This window comes from Neoarius graeffei, chromosome 1, assembly GCF_027579695.1.
Source record: "Neoarius graeffei isolate fNeoGra1 chromosome 1, fNeoGra1.pri, whole genome shotgun sequence".
In the NCBI taxonomy this organism is placed as follows: domain Eukaryota; kingdom Metazoa; phylum Chordata; class Actinopteri; order Siluriformes; family Ariidae; genus Neoarius; species Neoarius graeffei.
Window position 1 is genome coordinate 25,377,767 of NC_083569.1, and position 25,602 is coordinate 25,403,368.

General features: G+C 40.9%; 3 non-coding genes across 3 annotated transcripts; all 3 read right to left on the bottom strand.

Moving 5' to 3' along the window:
- Nucleotides 1–13,790: 13,790 nt before the first annotated feature.
- On the bottom strand, nucleotides 13,791–13,863 carry trnat-ugu (transfer RNA threonine (anticodon UGU)). The gene has a single exon. It is a non-coding gene; the product is annotated as a tRNA-Thr (tRNA).
- Nucleotides 13,864–16,891: 3,028 nt separating this feature from the next.
- On the bottom strand, nucleotides 16,892–16,964 carry trnat-ugu (transfer RNA threonine (anticodon UGU)). Its single transcript has one exon. It is a non-coding gene; the product is annotated as a tRNA-Thr (tRNA).
- Nucleotides 16,965–24,890: 7,926 nt separating this feature from the next.
- On the bottom strand, nucleotides 24,891–24,972 carry trnas-gcu (transfer RNA serine (anticodon GCU)). Its single transcript has one exon. It is a non-coding gene; the product is annotated as a tRNA-Ser (tRNA).
- Nucleotides 24,973–25,602: the final 630 nt, after the last annotated feature.

The window sequence follows — 25,602 nt, forward strand, 5'->3', positions numbered from 1 at the left end:
GCAAAGAAAGACAGGAACCCCATGTAGTTCACATCTTTATTTGCAAGTTCCCCCCAATTGGACAAGAATACAGAGGGTTATTATATACGAGTGTTATCTGTGTGTAAATGACATCACTGTTTGATATCTATGTGTATGTGTGCATGAATGTGTGTATGTGTGTGTCTATGGGGGGGTGTGAGTGAGTGACATCATTTTGATATCTGTGTCTATGTGTGTGTGTGTGTATGTGTGTGTGTGTGTGTGTCACATCTTAATTACATCACTGTTCTGATGGAATGTTCAGATGTGTGTGTGTGTGTGTGTGTGTGTGTGTGTGTCTGTAAATCATAACATAATGACATATTTCTGATGATATGACATGATAGCAAGGTACCAACAGATTTTAAAGGTCATTGCTTACGTACACCCCTTCAGGTCAGATATAACATAGGGCAATATGTACTTAAGATGGTGATGGAATTTTTCAACAAAGATATGTTATAAGAAAGTAAACAAAAAATAAGAACAAACCTAAACAAAGACAGTCATACGAAACATAAACAAAGAAGTGCTACATCAGGAAGGTCAAACAGGATTCAGGATTAAACTCATAAAGTCTTAACATTAGAATCATAAAGTCTTAACAATCCTAAATTATATTCTGTAATTATAAAACTAACTTAAAACTATAAAACTAACTTAAATCATTGAATGCATCTTAGATCTAACAATTAAATCTAAATCACTGCCATAGTATATGCAATAGTCCAAAATAATAAAGGATCTTAAAAAGCTCTCCCATATACAGTCTTAACACTTTGTGCAGCAATAAGGCTAATACAAAACTATAAACTATAAAACTAACATGAATCATGGCTTTAAATTTAACTTTAATCCCAAATACATGTTGGATATGCAGCTGTGGGTGTGTGTGGCATCATTGCAGACCTTGGCACCGTTCAGACACATCTCTGATCAAAAATACACATTTCATATCGAAATAAACAAAATGTTCCCAAACAATGTCCAACCGAGACATAAGGTCATTTTAACTGAACAGAAATTAATCCTTAATTTTGTCACAAATATAAATTGCTGCCTTCTTGGTCAAGAATAATACTTATATAAACCTACATAATAATAAAACCTAACAAAACTCATGATGTCATCCTCGTTAGTATAGTGGACAGTATCTCCACCTGTCATGTGGAAGACCGGGTTTCGATTCCCCGATGGGGAAGCTTTAAAAACTTATTAACTTTTGCAGCAGGGGGATGTAGTGGTTCGCACTGCAAGAAGGTTCCGGGTTTGAGCCCATCGGCTGGTGAGGGCCTTTCTGTGTGGAGTTTGCATGTTCTCCATGTGTCAGCTCTGGTTAACCCCACAGTTCAAAGTACTTATAGGTTAACATGGGGCGGTGTTGGGCTGAAATGCCCTTGAGCGAGATTCCAGAACCATGGCCTCACTTTATCTTCAGTCAGAAATATTGGTAGGGACACGCCCATGCCATCCATACCCAGTTCTACACCTATGTTGTTGTTTCTGGAGAAAACCAGAAAATAGGGAAAATGTTAGGGCAGGCAAAATAACTTCTAGCTGCATGTGGTCCTAGTACATCTGTCTTGTCAGAGTGGTGTAGTGGTTAGCAGTGTCCGCTCATAGTAAGAAGGTTCTGGGTTTGAGCCCAGCAGCTGACGAGGGCCTTTCTATGTGGAGTCTGCATATTCTCCCTGTGTTTGCATGGGTTTCCTCCAGGTGCTCCAGTGTCCCCCACAGTTCAAAGACATGCAGTCTTTCGGTTAACATGGGGTGGCCATGAGGTTTGGCTGAAGTGCAGTTAAGCAAAACACCTAATGCCCAACTGCTCCTTGGGTGCTGTAGCATGGCTGCCCACTGCTCTGTGTGTGTGCTCACTTGTGTGTGTTAACTGCATCAGATGGGTTAAATTTCACTGTGTGCTTAAGTCTGTCCTTGAGTGTATGTGTGACAAATAAAGGCTTGGTTTCTTAAGGAGAAGGAAGGTAATAAGCATCCAGTATCTAATTTCCTTCACACATTCCTCAATTTTATTAAACTGGTGTCTCTCATCTGGATTTGCAGAAACATACAACTTTGTGTCATCAGCATAACAAAGAAAAAAGCAGTGGGCCTCAGACAGAACCTTGTGGAACACCAAAATTTATCTTAGTGTGCATAGAAAAATCACCATTTACATCAACAAACTAATAACGATCAGTTTAATAAGACCTGAGCCAGGAGAGGGCTGTTCCCTTGAAATAACATGTTCTCGTCTATCAAGGAGAATGGTATGATCAGTGGTGCCAAAGGCTGCACTAAGGTCAAGCAATACAAGCAGGGAGACACAGCCCTGATCAGAGGCCAAAGTGGTGTCACATACAAAGTGGTGTCACACACACCAGAGTGGTGTCCTTTCCTGGGTGAATTCCTCACACGTAGTGTTAGGCTCCAGATCCACAGCAGTCAGACCAGGATAAAGCACTTACTGAAGACAAATGAATAAATTAAGGGATGTGCTCAGAAAACCTTATATTAACGAACAGTGTAATATTATCAAATTCAGCAAAGTCAACATAAACACAATTAACAACACAAAGCATCATTAACTACATTATCAGGCTTTTAATTAATTACTTTCTTTAATGGATTTGTTGCACCACATAAGCAATATCAGATAAAATGAGGTTTGAGTTTACAATATTGTTAGTTAAGGGACTGATAACACAATCTGTAAGACTCCATCTAACCCTCAGTGGGTGGAGCAAGATGTGTAAGATACAGTTTACACAGTTTCACAGAGACAACACTCCCATTCATATCGACTGCAAGAGACACACTCAGAACAACCATGTTACTCTTCCTCTCTGTTTTCATGGTTGTTATCAATGTTGGTAAGTCATTTAGTATTATTTTAGGTAATTTTATTTGCATAACAAAAGGTTTATTTGAAATGTTGAATGTAGATGTAGGAGGTAACGATACAGACACAGAGACAAATCTGCCATTTATACAAGAGAGATCCAAACTGACACTCAGGAAAACCGTTATTTATCCAGCTGTTACCACAGCTGTAATTAATATCAATAAGTCTATATTAAACATGACATACAATATACAAATATGTACCATTTTACTGTTCTTAAATTAGTACTATTGAGTGGTTATTAAAGTATATTACAATGTGTTTTCAGCAGAGGCTGTTGATGAACGCATGAAACCAGACAAAACAATCATAACTTCAACTGAAGGCAGCAAAACCACACTGAGCTGCACATATGATGAATCAGCTATCTATCTACACTGGTATCGACAAAAACCTCAGTCAGGACCAGAGTTTCTTCTGATGATTCAAAAATCTACAGAGTTTGTTCCTAATCCTCGCCCAGGACTATCCATCAAACTTTATAAAACTGAAAGGAAAGTAGTTTTGGAGCTCTCCTCTGCTTCAGTATCAGACTCCTCACTGTACTACTGCGCCATGGAGCCCACAGTAACAGGAAACCCAGCTACACTGTACAAAAACCCCTTCATATGAGAAAAGTGAATTGTTTTTCTTTTTTGTCAGGAGGGGGCGCTATTTAGCTAGTTAGTTCAAATAAATTTCCCTGTTTCAATTTCCAGTCTTTGATGTCGAGTATTTGACTTTCTGTGCTGATTGTGCTTAAATAATCTTTATAAAAATGTAAAATCACTTTTCTTGTTATTTCTTTAAATACTTCTTAATTTATCCCCAATACCCAAAATGGACCAACAAATATATCCGTTGTTTGTGGACACTTTATTTTTGTTGTTGTTGAATAAGATTATGTTTATTTATTAGACCAACCATGTCACGTCAGTGCTGAAAATGGGGCCCCTTGTTTCACACATTAGTCACGTTAGTAAAGTTGCAGGTTTGTTGGTATTATTGTTAAGCGTCTGTCGTGTTTATCTTGTGTTGTGTTTTGTTTCACTGTATGCTCATGTTTATGTTATTGTTCGTACTCCTGGTCTTATTTTTTTTAAAAATCTGCACTTGCACTACATGACGAACTACTGGAATATTTCACTCATTTATGCATGCTAAACTGTGTTCAAATAAAATGGGTAAGTGAGTGAAAATAAAAAGTAACAGTAACCTTTTACACTATGAAAAAGGAAACATGGTTTATTCTGTCGAGTTAGTATTCTGAATTGTTCAGACAGGAAAATGAAAAATTATTATGGATGAGGGGTGGCATAGTGGTTAGCGCTGTCACCTCACAGTAAGAAGGGCTGGGTTTGAGCCCCGTAGCCAACGAGGGCCTTTCTGTGTGGAGTTTGCATGTTGTCTGCGTGGGTTTCCTCCGGGTGCTCCAGTTTCCCCCACAGTCCAAAGACATGCAGGTTAGGTTAACTGGTGACTCTAAATTGACCGTAGGTGTGAATGTGAGTGTGAATGGTTGTCTGTGTCTATGTGTCAGCCCTGTGATGACCTGGCGACTTGTCCAGGGTGTACCTGCCTTTCGCCCATAGTCAGCTGGGATAGGCTCCAGCTTGCCTGCGACCCTGTAGAACAGGATAAAGCGGCTAGAGATAATGAGATGAGATTGGGCAGCACGGTGGTGTAGTGGTTAGTGCTGTTGCCTCATAGCAAGAAGATCTGGGTTTGATCCCTGTGGCTGGCGAAGGCCTTTCTGTGTGGAGTTTGCATGTTGTCCGTGTGGGTGTGCTCTGGTTTCCCCCAAAGGCATGCAGGTTAGGTTAACTGGTGACTCTAAATTGACCGTAAGTGTGAATGGTTGTCTGTGTATCAGCCCTGTGATGGCCTGACAACTTGTCCAGGGTGTACCCTGCCTTTTGCCCATAGTCAGCTGGGATAGGCTCCAGCTTGCCTGCGACCCTGTAGAACAGGATAAAGTGGCTAGACATAATGAGATGAGAACTATAATATAATTTGGCAATGGGCACATAGGAAAGTGTAAAGTTTCTGTCAATATGGTTATCATGCTTGCATGATAAAAACTCGCAAATATATTTATCTAAATACATGACCTACTCATTCTAAACCTGACGGGCTTCGCCAGAGAAGCTCTCGACCCCAGAGGGTTAAAATACGATGGAAAAAAAACACTTTGTCAGGGTCCAAAACCTGTAGTATTCTGTTTTCTTTGAATGTTAGTGGCATACCTACCCAGCTGATAACAGCATCACATGATGTCATGACAGAATGCACTACTACTCACTGATGAGAGGTGACTTGTCATTCATCGAGAACTTCTGCGATTGGCCAATCACAGGTCATATTACAATGTAATTATTCACCGAGTGTAACGTTTGGAAGAAAATTAGAAGTAGATTAGACCCATATACGTATTTACAATTTTCCATGGGCCATCCGGTTTGGTGCTTTTGAATTACAGACGGACAAATGCGAAAATTACTCGTCAGTATCCGCCGGTCCAACCTTATTTCCCACACAGTTATTATGTCAATGCACAAAGTTCCTGTGCCCTGTTAAACTCCAACAGGACTCACCCAGCTCATTTTTCACTCCATTCGTATCATGAAAAAACCTAAGCTAGGACTGACTATTAAAGATAAATTTATACGATTAACTCTTCAGCTCAATCCCACATAATGATTGATTTTGTTAATTTTTTAAAACCTTATTAATAAGTAAAAAATGGCAGGCATATCTTGGTATCTGCATTACTAAAACTATTTTTTAGTGCGCCCCCCTTAAATCCGTGCCAGTGTGGATGCAGCGGAAGCGCATTTTCCACATCTCGATGGTCTGCTTCACCACATTCCGGGCCTCAGCATGAGTGGTGTTGTATCTCTCCTCTAGTTCATTTTGTGGGTTGCTAAAAGGGGTGAGCAGGAAGGAACAAAAGGGGAGTAACAACTGTCATCAAGTAATCATTCACCTCCAAATTCCCCATTGTTGGCCAAGGTACAGAGAGAGGAGTTTGCCCATATCAATAAATTGTTTGTGCTGCTAGGGCATTTGGCAACGACATCAGTGATCACACCAGGGGCATCGTGCACAACCTGCACATTCAGGGCAGTATACCCTTTCCTGCACAAAAAGACAGGGTGATCACAGGATGGCAGCTGGATGGGGATCAAGGTGCCATCTATGGTTCCTATGACCTGAGGAAATCCTGGGTCTGGAAGCTGATGGAAGGCCTGTTTGGTTTCCTGGATCTCCTCCCGCATCCATAGAAACTGGATCAAAGTGTGGCAATGGTGCAGGAGTGCTGCTGTGACTGAATGCACAGCCTTAGACACAGCAGCCACACTGAGGCCATAGCCCTCCCCAATCATCTGCAGGAATCTCCCAGTGGCAGAGCTGTCAGAAGCTGGACTGCTGGGCTGAGGGAAAAGTTATGACAAGGAGCTCGTTACAACTCTTCCCCTATGAGAGCTTCCACACTGCAAAAAGTTGAAAACTGAATTTGAGAAGAAAATTACTTAATGCTAATGAAATTATCTTGCTGCATGGACGGATATTTTTACTTGATACCCCGCCTCTCACCCATAGTCAGCTGGGATAGGCTCCAGCTTGCCTGCGACCCTGTAGAACAGGATAAAGCGGCTAGAGATAATGAAATGAAATGGAAAGACATCTTAGAATAAGTTGATTGCAATCTAGAACTAGGTTTAATAATCTCAGAATTGGTGTCTTGTATTCTTCGAATAGGAAATGCTAGATTGTTTCAACTATTTTCAATATATTTTCACTGGCTAAGATATCATATTTTGCAGTGCAACGATAGGATTTCAGCTCTGGGTAGCCTGTTCCTGTCTTGGATGGCTTCATCACTGTAGAGTGCCAGTGGATTGAGATGAAGTCTTATTTTTGCATTTCATGTGTTTCTCTTGGGTAGCACGGTAGTGTAGCGGTTAGTGCTGTTGCCTCACAGTAAAAAAATCTGGGTTTGAGCCCTGTGGTTGGCAAGGGCCTTTCTGTGTGGAGTTTGCATGTTGTCTGCGTGGGTTTCCTCCGGGTGCTCTGGTTTCCCCCAAAGGCATGCAGGTTAGGTTAACTGGTGACTCTAAATTCAGTGTGAATGGTTGTCTATGTGTCAGCCCTGTGATGACCTGGTGAGTTATCCAGAGTGTATCCTGCCTTTTGCCCATAGTCAGCTGGGATAGACTCAAGCTTGCCTGCGACCCTGTAGAACAGGATAAAGTGGCTAGAGATAATGAGATGAGATGTGTTTCTGTGACTGAGTTGCAGGATTCACTGGAATGCAGCCATGATTATTTGAACTGTTACCCACAATGCCAAATTAGATAATTGCTTGCCGAATTGAGTTAAATGTGATTAAAGTGTGACAATATCAATGAGATGTTATAATTCCATAACATATTGAAATATATTCGTAATGTTTTCTGTATATTTATTCCATAATTAACTCAATGTACTTGCAGTGTACAAGAAAAATAGTTGAAGACTGGCAGCAGATTCAACACCAGTTTCCCCTATTGATTGTGAGAGTCCCATGCACATTCTGTGTATTTGGCTGTGAGGAGACGCTCTTTGTTGTGAAAGAGTGATCCAGGTCCATCCTCAGTTAAGAGCAAACTAAATTACTACTTTGGCTATGACATTGTTCGAGAAAACCACATTAGGAATTATGGCAGGTAATGGTGACAAATGTGTTTTTCTTGAAAATAATTATTTCTTGATGAGGGATTTGATTTTCTCTGAATGAATTTATTTCAATTAAAGGCTGGATTTTTCTCATTTACTTCAGTGTGAGATGAAGTTACTTCACCAAACGGTGGATTTTTTTCTCACCCTTTTCACTAATCTTTAAAAGGGGTGCCTATAATTGTGGAGGACACTGTATATGAGAGGGTGGAGTTACATCTGGAAACAGCAGAGACAATCTCAAATACACAACAATGACATTTATTTCTAAAGCTAGAGGTCTGAACTAAACACTCAGGATAACGATGTTACTCCTCTTCATGCTTTTATTCACCATTGCTGAAACTGGTAAGCCATATATATATATATATATATATATATATATATATATATATATATATATAAAACATGAAATTTTATGTTTTAAAGGTGTCATTGCATCGTTTTTTCATTAATTATGCGGTGGTCTCTAGTATGAATGAATGCCCTGTGAGCCAGTTTTGGCAAAAAAAAAAAAAAAAAATGCTGTGGTGCTCCTGTTTCAGGCTGTTCTAGTTTGGTGGAGGAGTGGGTGGTGAGAGAACGACAGGATTTCAGCTCTTACTCATTGTGGCAGCGGGGGCGTGGTCAAGCGCCGGTCTGTGACAGGAGGGCGGAGTCAGGGAAGGTAAGTGGCAGAATCACTACACCTGACGTCAATTAACCTGTGTTTGTGTGTGTCTTCCCAGTGACCGCGCCCTATTTCAAGAGGGAAAGCAGAGAGCAGAGGAGCTTCCCCCGAACCAGATGCCGGTTGTGTGTGTGGCTGTCTGTGTTTTCAAACCAAGTTAGACTGAAAAGTGTGACAATAAAACGGTTTATCAACCTGAGCTCTGTCCTGCCGTCTTCTGTGCTACGCCCATACACGAGAACTGCCACACTCATGAATATTCATGACATGTAAACATATCGGTTCTGATTGGCTAACGGCACTGTGACGCTCCCTCCAGTGGGTTATGGGCGAGGCCATGACTACTAATTTTTGAAGTGACGTAAGTTTGTAGGGCTTTTTCTGATTCGCTCGTTTTTCCATCTATTTTCTTTCATAGGCTAATCCAGGAAATGGGGGTAGAAAACATATTCACATGCAGCATGCATATGCAACTCAGAGTGACCTATGGTATTTCAAAAAGAGCAAGTATTAAACGGTTTGTCGTGGAATGACACCTTTAAAACAAACAAAAAGAACAATTATTTATTGATAAGTTTATTCATCGCGGAGCTCCACCCTGAAGACACACAGGGATCCCAGCCGTGTCCGTCCCCGCCCCTCGAGATTCTGATTGGCTGTTTGATTTTGGCCAGACCTAGAAGCGCGAGCGTGCCTACGTTACTTATTTTTGTCTGCAGATAATTTCGTGTTTATCGGGTTTTTCCACCGAGAGCAACTCAAACAGCGCAACACAATAATCATCACTTTCCACACTTTAATACAAACTTTAAAAAGATGTCAAAACAAGTGAACCAAGGAGAGAAAGATGAAGTCAAAGAGAGTTTTGCCAGAGGAAGAAAAGGAAAGAAGTGGTGAAAGAGCGAGAGAAAGGCAAAGAAATCTTTCACAAGAAAAGCCACAAGCTGAAAGAGAAAGAAAACGGGTAAAAAATGAATTAATATAAATGATGAGTTGTAGGAATTTAATTCTAAATAGTGATGCTGATTTTGAAATCACTGCGAAATTCTTCGGGATCTGACAAGTTGCCCTGAATCCACTCGCACCCCTGTCAAAATGGTTCAACCCACGAAACCCCTCTATCTGACCCAAGTGGTATAGTCCCTCGGTTTCCCCACCTAAACCCGGAAGTGCCGGAGTTTGATTGCCAGTGAGTAAAGTAAATATGGAAATGTCATCACAAAGTTTTACCCAATAAATGAGAGTGTTTGTTTTTCACAGCCCGTGTGTACATTTGCATTTCTTGATATTAGACAAAGTGAACACAGATGAGAGATGTAAATGACAATGAGCATTTTGAACGAGACATGACAAATAGGGTTGCCACCATCAAGGGCGTAAAAACGGTGTTGATATTGGTGGGGACATAATTTGGCCAAACGCCCCAGTGCGCCATGGTTGTCGCACGAAATGTGGCCTACACTGTACAAATGATTGGTTGTCCATTCCTTTGTGTTATTTTGATTTTTAGCACCAGGTACACTTAGTCTTAGACTTAGGCTAACATCTGCATGTATACGGGCAATACATTATCACACAGAGAAAGTGGACATTGAAGTTGCTGTGAATTTCGCAGTAGTTGATGACCTACCCAAAATACAACAACACAATCAATCAAAATTATGTGCTGCTGCTTCATTTTCACACAACTTTTACTATTTTCACACATTTGAAACATCATGTGCTTCCTTTTGAGTTACTGCAATTTCAGAATCTGGAAGTAATGTAGGTATGGGTGGTAGAAGTGTGAAGAGTTTTGGTAGTTGTAGTGCATTTTGCAAAAATGTTTATTCATTAAGTTGAAAGGGTTAAGTGACAATTGTTTCACATTTTTACATTTTCACATTTTATTGCAGAGGTTACATACATACGCATATACACATGCATATATACATATGCATATACATGCAAACAATGAGCAAGAAAAAAGTAAATATAAGTAAACATTTAGCATTACCTACAAGCATTTATTAGTGTGTGTGTCTGTGTGTGTGTGTGTGTGAGAGAGAGAGAGAGAGAAAACGTCACTGTCTGAAGAGGTTCTCTAACAAGGCTATTTTGTTCTGAATAGCTTACCGTTGACTGGGTAAAATAATGTCTTATGTCCTCCTTATGTTTTCTTTTATTGCCCGACATCACTGCCTGTGTGCTGTTTTGCTGTAGCAGCGAGCTGGATGCTGATTTTACCGCTTGCTACTGCTTACAGCCAATGACAACAAAAAACCATAGCAATGTCAAGGCAACGGGAGGTGGGCCAATCAAAGCTTTATAAAGCTTTTTTACCTGTCCCCACCAATAGTCAGCCGTCTTTGAGAGGTCTGTTCACAACTGAAAATCAGCTGGAAGCGATACCGCGTTTGGTGTTTTTATTCAGCGTTTCCCGCATCGCGGCTTCTCCATTCAAAAATGGTATGGACATTTTAAACTCAGCTGAATATTGGTATGGACGCGTCCATATGCATTTTTACGCCCATGGCCACCATTCAGAAATGAAAATAAGGGACGCCCACCACGGCTCCTTGGGGCCATGACCACCACGGGCACAACTCCCATGGGGTGGGGTGCCCGCAGCAGTGGTATGTTTTATTTTGTAGGTGTTTTTAGTAAAGGGGTGATCAAGAAGCAATTACTCATACTTAAGGCTTGAAATGCTTTATTGCCAACGCTGTAAAAATGTATAATGTACAAGTAGGCAACAATGAACTTTTAAAATATAATCTAAATATATTGAGAACTTAATATCACTGTAAATGTAAGTGCATAACTGTTCTTGGTGTAGGGACTCTCTTTGTGAACCTTGGGGACATTTTTACTTAGAGAGGAAAAAAGAGAACAAAAAACAACAAACGTATGTCTGCTTATTCAAGAATGCAGAAAACAAGAAAGTGCAAAACATTACTCCTTCCCTCAACAGTCCTGAGTTCATCAGGAACTGTTGTGTTTCTCTTGTCTGTGGAGTTGACCAGATTTAAACAGTCAACAGATTAAATTGAACGGTATTTGTCTGCTGTCTGTCTTATGACTTGAAATGAAGTCATGTCATCCAAACAGTTAAAGTAAACCACACTAATAAAATAAAAATTTTAATCTAGGAAATTTATGCATTTATTTATTTATTTGTTATTATTATACTGTGAATGCTGTGTGATAATAATAATAATAATGTTGTGTGTTTTCTGATTGTCAGTGAATGTGTATAGTACGGGCAAGTACGTGGTTGGATGAGAAAGCGAGGGGGCGGGGTGAGTGTGGAAGACAGGGGTCCTGTGAGTGAGTGAGTGAGTGAGTGAGTGAGGTGCTGAGATTTAGTGAGAGCTTGATTTGTGGATCAACTCTGTCATCCTTTTTAACACATCCATTCGGACGGATGAATGATCATTAATTCAAACAAACAATCAATCAAACAAACGACAATCATAACATAATGTCCCATACCGTATCACTCTCAGGAGATGATTGGGGTATAAAGAACTGTGACACTGACGCTTGTGTCTTCTGTGTTCTTACATATCTGCAGTGTTGCTCTCCCGACGAATGCTGTCTAATGTCAGACAGCCCACCGTCTGCCACTGAAAACACTCGCCGACAGACTTTACAGTTTGCTGTGTAGTCGTCTCCACTCACGCTGTCCAGCCAAGGATGTGCCTCTTCCCACTCACATCTGTATTTTTGTAAGCGTTTACGCTTTTGAGGACATGGTGGAGTCCAGGGTGCAGCAGACATTTTTAAAAGGCCCGGGTTTTTTGAGCAGCGCCGGTGTGTGTTGTCTGTCTCTAGGCAACCGTGACAGCGCCACACGCAGTGACGCAGGCAGCCAGGCACAGACGCACAGAGCGTGACACAGAGGGGAGGGGTTTGTGTCCTGGGTAGATCCCGCAACGGAGTATTTCCTGTTTTATTTTGTTCATTATTGTTAGATTTAGTGTTGATATGTGTGACAGACATGTGTATTGGACATTTATGAAAATATGGAACAAATCGCGTCCCGTATCGGTTCAATACGGGACACAAGATTTAATTGCCAAATAAAGGACGATTCTGTATTTTATGGGACGGGTGGCAACCCTGATGACAAACATTTGGTATCCAAAAAATGCCGCTCGGCCTTTCCCCGCTCTCCCCATAGCACAGTTAAATGCATGAGAATGAAGTGATGGCAAACAGTGATTTAATGCCGAGCATGGCTTATGAAACCATTTATACTGATCAATTCAAACAGTATGGGCAAAGAAAGAAAACAGCAATACACTAGCGACAGGTCAGCTGATGGTAAAGTGGTGGCAAAAGGCTGCCTGCGCACTGCGCATGCTCTGTTAGCTTAGCTTTAATATCGCCTGCACGGTTTGGCTCCTGCTACAACTTGGCCCACGAGGGGAAACATTTCAACCTTGAAAACTTTATATATTTTGCTTACTTTTCGGTGAAATTTGCCATTCTGTGTTCAAAATAAGAAAGCATGTCACCTATGATTTTGTTGTAGAGCAGAGGAAAAACCTGGGTGGGGGAGGGGTGGTTTCTGTCCTGCTCAATCCACAGAAATGACGTCAGAGAGCAGATTATCTCGCGAGCGCAGTGAGTTTCTAAGATGGACACAGTGCCAAAGATGAAAACGACAAACTCCAGATGTGTCGTTTTCTGTGACAGACGGCTGACTGGCTGTATTGGAACTGTTAGAGAGCAGCAACTGCAAGTTGTGCGGATTCGTCATTCTAAATGACATGCTTTGCAGGCTGCTTTAGAACATCCCCACACCAACACTAGCTCTATCAGCATTTACTCACCACAGAAATCAGTTTAACCTTTAACTGAACCACACTCCTATCTGTAATTAAAATTTAAATCTTCATATTAGTGGCGCTCCTTCGGCCCATGCGAGCAGAGCCCCATAGGCATAGAGTGTGGAGACATAAAGAAACCCATCGAGTTGTTTTCTGATGGTTTCGGTCCTGTGTGTGCATGCCTGCCACCACAGGAAACCCAAGAACTAGTGAAGTAGAGTAGTAGTCGGGACAGTATAGTAGTGAGTAACTTGTCACTGTTGTCGCCTGAAATTTTGTGCAACATAAGGAAACAGTATAATAACTATAACAGTAAAGAAATAAAACAAAAGAGGCAGGCTATGATATAAGAAAATTCTACAAACCAGAAACAGATGGGCGCTCCACTTTTAGGCAGTGCCTCAATCTATATATTAGTCTTAATTTGAAGTTGTTGACGTTATCATCTGTGCATTGATGGCGACTTGAGTGCAAAGTATTTTGCAGAAATTGCACACCGAAGACACCAAGTCCCATTCAGAGTAATCTCACTGATCTTTAAACTGTCCATATGGGGCCATTCTCACCAGCAGAAAGTGGTCTTCAGGTGATGAGAAATCATGAGCAGCACTTTCTGGTGTTAGTGTTCTCAATATTCCCTCTTTTGTCTGGATCATCTTTTTACCTTAAAAGTATCCCTTACAGGCCCCAGTGAGGATTGAACTCACGACCCCTGGTTTACAAGACCAGTGCTCTCACCACTGAGCTATGGAGCCTTAAATCTTTCACAGCTGCTGAAGCTTGGGGCCACAGCAGAACCTTGAAGCCCCTGCACCGATCCTCAAAACAGCCCACAGAAATTGGTGTCACGTCACTCACAACTTTAGTTCCTAGCTGCAGTTAGCTTCTGTTTACTATTTGCCTCACAAAAAAAGACACACATTTTAAATAATGTGGTGTGTCAATTGTAGAGTGGGCTGTGGACTGTACATTCTGGCTACTTTCTCATCTGAGCTAACAAAAACACTGGACAGGCCAAGCCCTCAAGAGACGAACCATAAGCACCATGAGTGACCTCCTGATCTTCAGGCTCTTCATGTGGGGTCATCCTCAGCAGCAGCCAATGGTTTTCAGGTGATGAGATCTCCAACCAAAAAGAAATCCAAATAGTATTTTTGGTTGTATGTCTGTGAAGATTCTCAGTCATCCAGGTCATAGTAAACTGTGGGTGGTAAAAGAGAGCAACCAGACTTGCTTGAAGATTCTTGAAGACGTTTCACCTCTCATCCAAATACTTCTTCTGTCTTAGAAGCCTTTCGGATGAGAGGTGAAACGTCTTCAAGAATCTTCAAGCAAGTCCAGTTGCTCTCTTTTACCACCCACAGTATTTTTGGTTCTTTTTTTATCCTCCACTCAAACAAAGTTTGGCGGGGGATATAGAAACGGGTTCCATCTGGTCATGTTTTCATTTCCAGGCCATATCTTTAAAACTACTGAAGATATTTTCATGAAACTTTGCATACGTATCAAGCAACATGTGAACTGCTGCGTTTTGCTATTTTGGATTTTTGGAAAAAATTAATTTTCAAATTTTTACATAAAAAAATAGATTTTGAATTAGCTCCTAAGAACAATGTTAATTTCCGGAGCATATATCCAAAACTATTCATGATACAGATTTGAAACTTGGTATGTATGTTAACAAGATAATGTATATGTGCCTTTTGATTCTAAGAAATGTGAGAAATTTTCATTTTTAGCTCACCTGAACCAAAGGTCCGGTGGGTTTATGCCATGGGCTGCTAAAGTCAGTGTAAAGAGGTAGGGTTGGTTTCCTGCAGCAGAACTTGAAAAATGTGACAAATAATATCTTGAAACTTGGTATATAGTTGGCATATAGGGTGGGGGATATAGACGACTGTCTTCTTGTCATTTTTAACTTGTAATTTTCTTAACCTCATGCTTTTTCCGTGTACATCTCATGGAGTTCTTGTCCCGAGTCTCCTAGTGCTAAAAGTTGGAATTGTGTAACCAGGAACTTACAAATACTTGCAGCATGATAAGAATCCTTTAGAGTTTTAATTGAAGTCTTTTGTTTATGATGTCAAAGGCTCACTGATAGAGACTTGAGTGCAACATGTTTTGAAGAAACTTTATAGTCAGGGAGCATATGTAACCTACTTTGCAAAATTTGCTAAGTCTGGTTTCTCAGTATTAACCCTTTATTTACATCCCAAACAAATTATTTTTACTTGTTGTAATGTCAGCAATCACCATTTTCACCAAAAAAAGGAAATGCTAAATATCGCATGTAAAAATGTAAAAAAAAAACCCAACCATATATCCGTATCACTTAAGTCCATTATAACATCTGTATTTTTTTAATTACCCGTTTACTAACTTTATATGAATAGAAATCATATATTTACATGATATTATCAAATTAAGTTTAAAATGAGACATTTAAGTACAGAGAACATAAAAAAGCCAGAAATATTTTACACTATTGCTACAGAACTTGAGAATATTTATAGCTTATCTACATTCCAGAACTCAGCTCACAATCTCTCATTTTAGAAATTTCTGTGATACATTTATTACTAAGCTGCTCACAGTTTTTTTTTTAATGTCCAAACTACATCAAGAAATAACACTTTGCCTAAGGATTCAAACACAAAACACGAAGATAAAAGCAGTTATTGGTAACACATATTATGACCAGAACAGCCACTGGACTATTTTCAAAAGTAAACAATGTCACTTTCACAACTAGACAATGTCAGTTTCCTCTGTATCTGCTGGACTGTCTGTTGTTCTGTATGGAGAGGGCATGGACAGATAACCATCAGACATTTCAGTAACTCTATACCGGTAACTAACAGGTTCACTAGTTATCTACAATTTGTAAGAAAGAGTTATATTCTTAATTATGGCAGACACCTGAGACAAGCAAGCAAATGGACAAATAGGCAAAGATAGACACACAAAGAAGCGACTAACTTGCTGAAATATTTTTGCAACAAATCTCACAGAGTTATGGGACCCAAACAGAAAATCAGTCACCTTGTTAAACACTTTTTTTCATCAATCTTGAAACAAACATACTTTTAGATAAAGAATCTATAGAGTAACAAACTCCTAAAAGCAGAAAGTTATGTCAGTTGAATAGACTGAGCAGCACACCACCTCTGAGGTTCTAACTGATCCCACTCAGTAGTTTAGGTCCTTTTAGGGTTAAATGGGTATCTAATGTATAAACCCTGCTTTTGACCTGAGTAAAAAGGTTGCGTGCCACAAATAACACCTATTATGGATATAATAATTGCATATTAATGATGGAATAATTTTATACCAATTTCCTATATGTGGTTTCAGGGATCTTTTTATGTGCAAAGTTTCCCTGCATAATTAACTATGAAACAGCAGCCTACAAACATTACAAGAAGTCCAGATTTATGAATTTATATCTGAACTTGTATATTATTACCAAAAACAAGACTTGGTAAATTTTGCAAAGTAGCCTCCAAATATAAACAAACACCACCTGACTATGTGCATTGATGGAGACTTGAGTGCAAAGTGCTTTGCAGAAATTGCACACCCAAGACACCTTCAGGTCCTCAGTCTCATCCACAGTGATCTCACTGATCTTCAAACTGTCCATATGAGGCCATTCTCACCAGCAGAAAGTGGTCTTCAGGTGATGAGAAATCATGAGCAGCACTTGCTCACCTTCTGGTGTCAGTTTTCTCAATATCCCCTCTTTTATCTGGATCATCTTTCCACCTTCAAAATATCCATTACAGGCCCCAGTGAGGATTGAACTCATGACCCCTGGTTTACAAGACCAGTGCTCTCACCACTGAGCTACGGAGCCTTAATTCTTTCAGTGGTGCTGAAGATTGGGGCCACAGCAGAACCTTGAAGCCCCTATACTGATCCCCAAAACAGCCCACAGAAACTGCTGGAACATCACTCACAACTTTAGTTCCTAGCTGCAGTTAGCCTCTGTTTACTATTTGCCTCACATTCTGGCTACTTTCTCAAGTATTTTTCACATTTTTACATAAGTAGATTTTGGCCGAATACCATTTCACCCCTTGGACCACCAACCCCTTGGCCCTTCCCCTCCATTTTGCGCGTTCACGTGAAGGGGTAGGGGTATCCCAATCCCAGTTAACGCAGAGGGGTAGGGGAAGGGGTAGGGCTTCTGTACCCCTCCAAACGGAGATTTTCCTGGAGCTGACTCCGAACGAAGGGGTTTGAGTGATTTCCCACAATTCCATGCGGATTTCAGCGAGATTTCATGCGGATTTCAGAAAGATGGCGGTTCCCGCGGCGAAAGATTGTCATAAATGTATTTTCTCCATTATTTACGTGTTTTAAGTTGTTATCCAGAGGAAACACGCCGCTTGATTCGCTTTCGAGCTGAGAATGAGCAGCGATTTCTGAAATCCAAGCTGCTGCTAAAAAGCTTTGGGAGTGAGTATTGTTTTCGGTTGCTTGACTGCGTACGTTTTGTTCTGTTATTCTCGCTTTTATTGTTTACATGAGTGTTCTGACACCTCATTCTGTCGGATGTGGTGCACGAAGCGCCAAAGATATCCCATTCAGTGGTGTTAGTTAACAAATCACACCCTGCCAGCAGAGATCTCTGGCTCTGACTGTAGCGGCTGGTCGCAGCCAATGACGCATTTGGTCGCGTTTTGCTAACGTAAACGCTGACGGAGGTACGCGATGACGTATGCGATCGTTGAAGGGCTATCCCAATACGTAAGGGTTGAATTTCAAGCCCTATCCCTTGTAGCTCAGTTTCAAGGGGAAGGGCCAAGGGGAAGGGGTAGAAATTAGAATTGGGATTGGGCCTACGACTTAGTTTCTAAGAGCAATGTTTGTTTCCGGAGCATATATCCAAAACTATTCATGATACGGATTTGAAACTTGGTATACATATTAACAAGGTGATGTAGATGTGCCTTTTCATACTAAGAAATTTGAGAAGTTTTAATTTTTCATGTTTCCATGGAAACAATTTCAGACTTAGTTTCTCAGGTTAGTCTGAGTGGGAGGTTTTGTTTCTGGAGCAGAACTTGAAAATCATGAGTGGTATGGTCTTGAAAGCAAGTGTCTGATTACCTGAGTAGTTTCCCAGATAGCAGAGGGACGTTGAAACGGCGCCGATTCTTGGTCAGAATGGTCGGTTTCCGTCGTAAGTCAGAAAATCAACGCTGAAACGGCGCTGTGAAACGTCGATTTCTCTGCTGTCGGAGAAGGTCGATTTATCACTGTTGAATCACCGTGGGTAAAGGTTGATCTGTCGACCATCAGAGAAGGTCGAATATACGATGTTGAACCATCGTCACTTTTGCCGGCCAGTTTTCAACATTGGTAGGATGAGCAACTAATTCTGGCCTGTAGCCAGGGGGGATCGGAGGGTTCGTTCGATCCCCCCCCCCCCGCGACACCGCGCCCCGGACACACACGCCCCTCAAGATTACTCAAGATTTATTCATTTGTTCATGTCCGATGAATATACATTGATTCACATTTAAATTTACAATATCAAATCCAGACTAACCAAAAAAGAAAAGTAGACTAAGTGAGGACGAGTTAGAAAAACGGGTTCATTTCTCCTATGTTTATGTTTACACGTTTTGTTCAGACTGCTTTACACCCCAATCCAGTGGGTGGCGGTAATGCCCCCATTAGACCCCTTTCACTGACGTCACCCGAAACCGGAAGTAAACAAACCCTGCGCCATATTGGAAGACCAACAAACTCGTGATTTGGGGGAAATAACGGCAACGCGCGGTATGTGAACCCACGAGGCACTTGGTTCATCATAAACCTACAATGGTAAACTTTTGTGCTGTGTTAGGGTTCTAACAAAGCTGATGGGAAAGGTGAAAAGAAGTCTTTCTACAGAATACCAGCCGTGATTGAGACACAAGCAAACTAAGGAGCTTTCTGCCAGGAGACAGAGAGAGGATTTAGCTGCTTTATGCAGAGCGGATCTGAATACTTCAAGTCTGTTTTGTTACTGGTAAGTCACTAGGCTAGAGTGTTGTAGAACATTTTTTTTAAATGTTTACTGAATAAAAACATCCTTAATTTTATCAAATATTCTCTACTCTATATTTCATTTCTTTCTTTTGTTTTAATTTTCCTCCCTCCATCCCTCTTTGGATTTTAAATATAGTTTTTCCCCATGTCCAAATAATGAGGTAGGGTGGCATTTAGAAACCCATAGCCTACTGCTGACTTTCTTTATCAATGCTGCATCAAATTAATTTTGGTTATGTTTTTCTGTTTCCATGTACAGGTCTGCGCCGCAGGAGGAATAGGCCAGAATTATAAATTATAAATAAATCATAAAATGTTTCTAAGAACTTGTTCAAGTGTGTTCTGTAACTTATAAATGTTAAAAGTTATGCCTCATTAGATAGCTTGACAAACATTAGGAGAGGTGCATTGTTGCATGCATTTTTATATCCTGTTGTACATTAAACAGGACGTAGCCTACGCACATTGATATAAATTAAGTTTCACTTTCATGGTTGAAGTATGCATGTGTGTGTTCATCCTAGGCAACAGCCCCGATGCTTTATTGTTAGCTAGTTTAATTTAGCCTGTTTTGCTTAATTTGCAGCCTTCCTGTTGTACATAAAACAGGAAGTAAAGTTGGATGAATCATCGCCGAAAATTAAACTATAAATCGACCGAAATCCGTAGTTGAATAAAGGGTGAAAGGGGGTCTATTCTCTGTCGGCCACCATCCACTTTTCAACGTCATTTCAACGCAAACTCGTATGAGCAAAGCGGTGTTGAATCAACGCCGGTGATCCACGATGATTCGACGGCGTATGGTCGAAGAACATGCCGATGATTCCCCGTCGAATCAACGCCCTTTTGCTATCTGGGTTGCCATGATTGTATAGTGGTTAGTGCTCTGCGTTGTGGCTGCAGCAACCCAGGTTTGAATCCGGGTTATGGCAAAAGAAAAAAGCTACCTGAACAGGTATAATTTTGGGTTTACTGTCATTAGCCATTTGCACTGTTAGAGTTGATTTGTGGGCTGCACGGTGGTGTAGTGGTTAGCGCTGTCGCCTCACAGCAAGAAGGTCCTGGGTTCGAGCCCCGGGGCCGGCGAGGGCCTTTCTGTGCGGAGTTTGCATGTTCTCCCCGTGTCTGTGTGGGTTTCCTCCGGGTGCTCCGGTTTCCCCCAAAGACATGCAGGTTAGGTTAACTGGTGACTCTAAATTGACCGTAGGTGTGAATGTGAATGGTTGTCTGTGTCTATGTGTCAGCCCTGTGATGACCTGGCGACTTGTCCAGGGTGTACCCCGCCTTTCGCCCGTAGTCAGCTGGGATAGGCTCCAGCTTGCCTGCGACCCTGTAGAAGGATAAAGCGGCTAGAGATAATGAGATGAGTTGATTTGTTTTTATTTATTTGTCTTCCATTCAATACTGACACTTTTGCACAGTTTTTTATCTTCATTTATCACAATTCTTGATTTTAGCACTATTAATGCACAGTCACATGTACAAAGTGCATATATAGTTTTTTTTTAATTGTTACATTTTTATCTGTATATTGTAAAGTCAGCTTGTTCTTTTTTTAATTCTATTTTATGTTGCACAGTGTGTCTTTTTCTTTTCACATGTTTGATAACTTGCTGCTGCAACAAAACAAATTCCCACCTTGGGAGCTATCTATCTATCTTAGTGATTACACAGCCTGATAATTACAATTCATTTTTTTATACCCCCACTCCAAAGAAGTGGGGATATACTGGTTTACCTCTGTCCGTCCATCTGTCTCTCAGTCCATCCAAAACACCCATTTTCTCAGCAACCACAAATCATAGCCACTTAGTACCAAACTTCAGCTTGGGGTTCTATACCGTATATACCGTTTTCAGGTCTGTCCCACATCGACTTCCTGTTTACCAACTAAATGTATTTACGAAACATATAGGGTGGATTCACAAAATTTTCGAAACACTTTTCTCAGCAACTACAAATCACAACTGCTTACAGGGGCTTCAAAGTTTGGGAGAATAGCAGGGTACAAATAATTTACAGCAGGGTGCAAAATCATAAAATGTCTGCCAGTGGTAGACATAATGCACGCAAAGTGTGCAGGGGGGGTTTCAAAGGGGGGTGTGCCCCCCTTTGGGCATGGAAAATTTTATGAAATGCACTGAGAAATGGTGGCCTCTGGTAACTTTTAACAGTGAAAATAAAGGGTAATCAATACCATTTGGAAACATGAAATATGAAACCATACCTCAGTCATTTTATCAAATTTCAGAAATATTTGCAAACAAACACATAAAAAGTAGTCCGATTGAACTCCACATATGGATGATATAATAATTTTAAGTCTGATGTGCACTTTGACTAAGCTAAGGTGACAAGTTTCTCCAGATTCTCTAATACTATTGAAGAATATGGTGAAATCTTGAATACAGATGAAGAACTATATATATATGAGAGAGAGAGAGAGATGCAAGTACGAATTTTTCATGGGGCGGGATGGTTTGGAACAGGTCATCTAAAATTGGGATAACATTTACCCGGGACGGGTATTTGAGGCGGGTCGCCTAGCTTAAGCTTGATTAGCGTTGTTACACACACACAGTTTGTTTTTTCGAGCAGCTGTCAAACGCAGAGTCAACTTTACGATCTGCGATTATAATGTCTTAAGCAAGGTTGAGAAACAGTGGACTAAGACATATTTATTTTTCTATATCAACACAATGACAGAATAAATTTGTGTTCAAAACGTACTTACCTTTCCCTCTAGACCTTTTTAGCCACGCATCCAGCATGGAGCCGCTTGCGACTCTCTTCGTCGCCATTTGTGAGTCACATGATGGTATGAACCATTCGCAGTCCATGGAACACTCTAAGCCAATCAGAGTACGGCTTACATATGGCACAAGGGGTAGTAATGGCTGCACTCATGTCGAGGATGTAAACAAAGTTGACGCGGCAACGGACATACATGACATAGTGGGTGTAATTTACGTTCACAACTTATTTTGCCGTCAGAAATATTTAACATTAAATTTTGTGACTCGACTGACAATAGCCGGTGGCATAACAAGCCACAGACAGCGATTTGCCGCCGGTGACCGGCTAATTTTGAGACCGCTGTGCTTGATATTTGGTACCGAACTTCAGCTTGGGGTTCTATACTGTGTATACCGTTTTCAGGTCTGTCGCACATCAACTATCTGTTTACCGACTGAATGTATTTATGAAATATATACGGTGGATTTAGACGCCATTTCAAGAAGCAAAATGCTATTTCAAAATGACAGTTTACCAGGATGCTATTTGAAATACCTGGGGAGAACACTGCTTTTTACTTACTTGTCAGGGTTAATTATTTGTTGAAGTCAACATTCATAATAAGTGTCATATTCCTTCAATTGCTTGTATTCTGATATAAGCGAGAGCGAGGGGATACATAAGTGAGCAGTAGCTCACAGTTGATATTGTTTTGTAATTCATTTATTCAAATCATCATAAATATGTATCACGATTTATCATTGCAATATATCATTACATACCGAGTAAATATTATCATAAATAATGTTACACATGCAAACATTCGTATAAAAGCACACCCATTTGATCTATATAGGCCTTTAAAAGCGGGTGACTGGGAATATCGTGTGCTGGATATTGGATATACACGTGTGGAGTGTAACGAGAGAAGAGCAGGGTTCACTGACTCCACAGCCACACTGGGGGCGAGCCTCTCATCGATCTCCTTCAGCTTGTCAGCAATCAGCTGTCTGTCCTCTGTGGCGATGATGGACTCTACAGGTGTGCCCAAAACCTTCACACCGTACTGCTGCAGTACGCCAATCTGAAACAGCACCACTCCTACCACAGGGTATCATAGGTCGTAAGTTTAAGTATCCAGAAGTAGAGCTGCAGCTACAATCATTGACACCTTAATGATCTTTTGGCCATTGCAAAAGTAGAAGAGACTTTCAATACGTAAATTGTGCATGAATAGTCACTCAAACTTCCACTGAAAAAAAAATAAGTTGATTCCCGATTACTTAGCGTGTCAGATGATGTGACACCATTCCATAGTTATTGACACCGTTCCACAATTATTGACATCGAGATGAGAATTATTTTTTTAAATGGTATGTGGAATTAAGTTCGCAAAACAGTTTTTATTTAATTTTTTCAAATAGACTTGTCTCATCTCATCTCAAGCTGCTTTATCCTGTTCTACAGGGTCGCAGGCAAGCTGCCCCAGAAATTTTGCCCCAGCAATTTTGGGCCCCATGAAAGATTAGAATTTTGGGCCCCCCAACTTTGCCCACCCTTGTCACAATTGCAATATTGTCATTATTTGACTTTTGATAGCCCATGGACCTTGAGTTTGTGATGAACTCCATACTCAGTAGCCTTACAAATGTTACGCATAAAAGACAGGAAACATCTCATTCTAAATTTATTTCAAAGTGACACGGAGTGACATTTCAATTTGATCAATTACGTACATATTTCTTCATATGTTGTAACCTCTCTCCCTCTTTCATGTGTGCTGCGCTTTCTCCAGCTCCTCAATTTGAAACCAATGGTTTAGAACGTGTGAACATTCCACACACATAACCATGTCAAACACTTGACTGGTGTCCGTTATTAGCAACACTTTAATCTAGCAAACTGTATATGGCGCTCGCTTATTAAAAACTTCAATCCTAAAGCATTTATGGGTTGTATTGCTGCTTACCTCCTTCTTCAAAGGGGGGTTCAGTGGTTTGGTAGGGCGGAGGTCCCCCTGAGGCTGAATCTGTGCATATTTAGGGCACCCCATTAGTTATGAAACTGGTTATTAGCACTAGTTATTAGCACCAGCATAACGTAATATTTCATCTTGTTTATCACACAAGTCAGTTCAGTTATTAAAATGGAAAAAATGTCACTGTACAAACTGTAAAAGTGTTCTCTTGATAGGCTAATCCAACCACGTTCATACTGTTCATTTACCATTCACTGATATTTTGAACACATGTGAGCGATAGCTACCTTTCTTTGGGAAAAACTGAGTGACCAGTTGCCTGCCTCTCCGGTCCCTCTCAGCTTTCAGCTGCCTTTCTTTACGTTTTTGACAGCCACGCTTCATATTTAGCGATCATAGACTGTACGCACTCCACTGCTGGCTGGCTGGCTGCTGCACCGCGACACAGCAGCAAGTAGCATTGCACTGATCAGCACACAGATTTAACGCATCGCGCTTCTACCAGAACTGGACAGTACCATTTCGCAAAAGGGGGAGGGTTAAATGACAATATGTTGAAGAACTCAAGAAATAGACAACCTTGTTCAATTAGCTCACTTTACCAGATGGAATATTGCATTGTTATTTCAAAAGTCTTATTAAAATCATATTATCAGCCCCTTAAAGGGCCCCATGGCAGTGCTGGGCCCCTAGAATTGTTCTAACCTTTCCCCCCCCGGCAGCGCCCATGCATCTGTGAAAACAGCCACTATTTGGATTAAACCCACAACCTTGGCACTGTTTGTAACAATTACCTAATCAACTAACTCCACACTACTTTTCTGCTGATATGCTCCTCTGATGAGCTGTGAAGGTTAGCTTTCAACCTTCTTTGGATTGTGGGGGAAACCAGAGCATCCAGAGGAAACCCACGCAGACACAGGGAGAACATGCACACAGAAAGGCCCTCGCGAACCCGGAACCTTCTTGCTGTGAGGCGACCATGCTAACCACTACGTCACCATGCCATCCAAAAGAGTAGGCACACGACAAGGGTAGGATTCGAACCCACGCATGCAGAGCACAATGGATTAGCAGTCCATCACCTTAACCTCTCGGCCACCTTGCCTGTGTGTGTGTTTATTTATTTTGTATGACGCAATGATCATTGGTGTGTTAGTAACTCTGTCAAAGTCAAAACTCAGACTCATTAAAATATTTGTTGGAACATTATTGCTGTATATTTATTTAATAAGCCTGTTATGAAAACTACATAGAGCAACAGGGGGCAGCCAAGATGGCATCAGTGTAATTAGTGTTGCCACCTGTCCCGGTTTTTCCTGATTGTCCCGGATTTTCATGGTCTGTCCCGGAAAAAAAAAAAAAATCCGGGACACTGAATGTCCCGGTTTATTGTACATAATGGGCAAAATGTGTATTTCAACTTGTGAGCCAGCTGAGAACCAGTTTGCTTTTCCGAGCTCGCCGTGCTAAGCGGAGCCACGTCATTACGTCGCTGAATACGTCATTACGTCGCTGTATACGTCACTTACGTCGCTGTATACGTCAGTTACGGCGCTACGTTTGCATAAACCTTGGCACGAATATCAAAGCAAAAACAACACGGAAGAAGCAGCAGCAACAACAACAATAATAATGATGATGGCTGACTTCGCGTTTGTATAGCTGCTGCTTCTCGTCGCTTAAAAATGGTGATCTTTCGCGGTCTTGTTATTGTTGTTGGTCTTAACAACTCCGC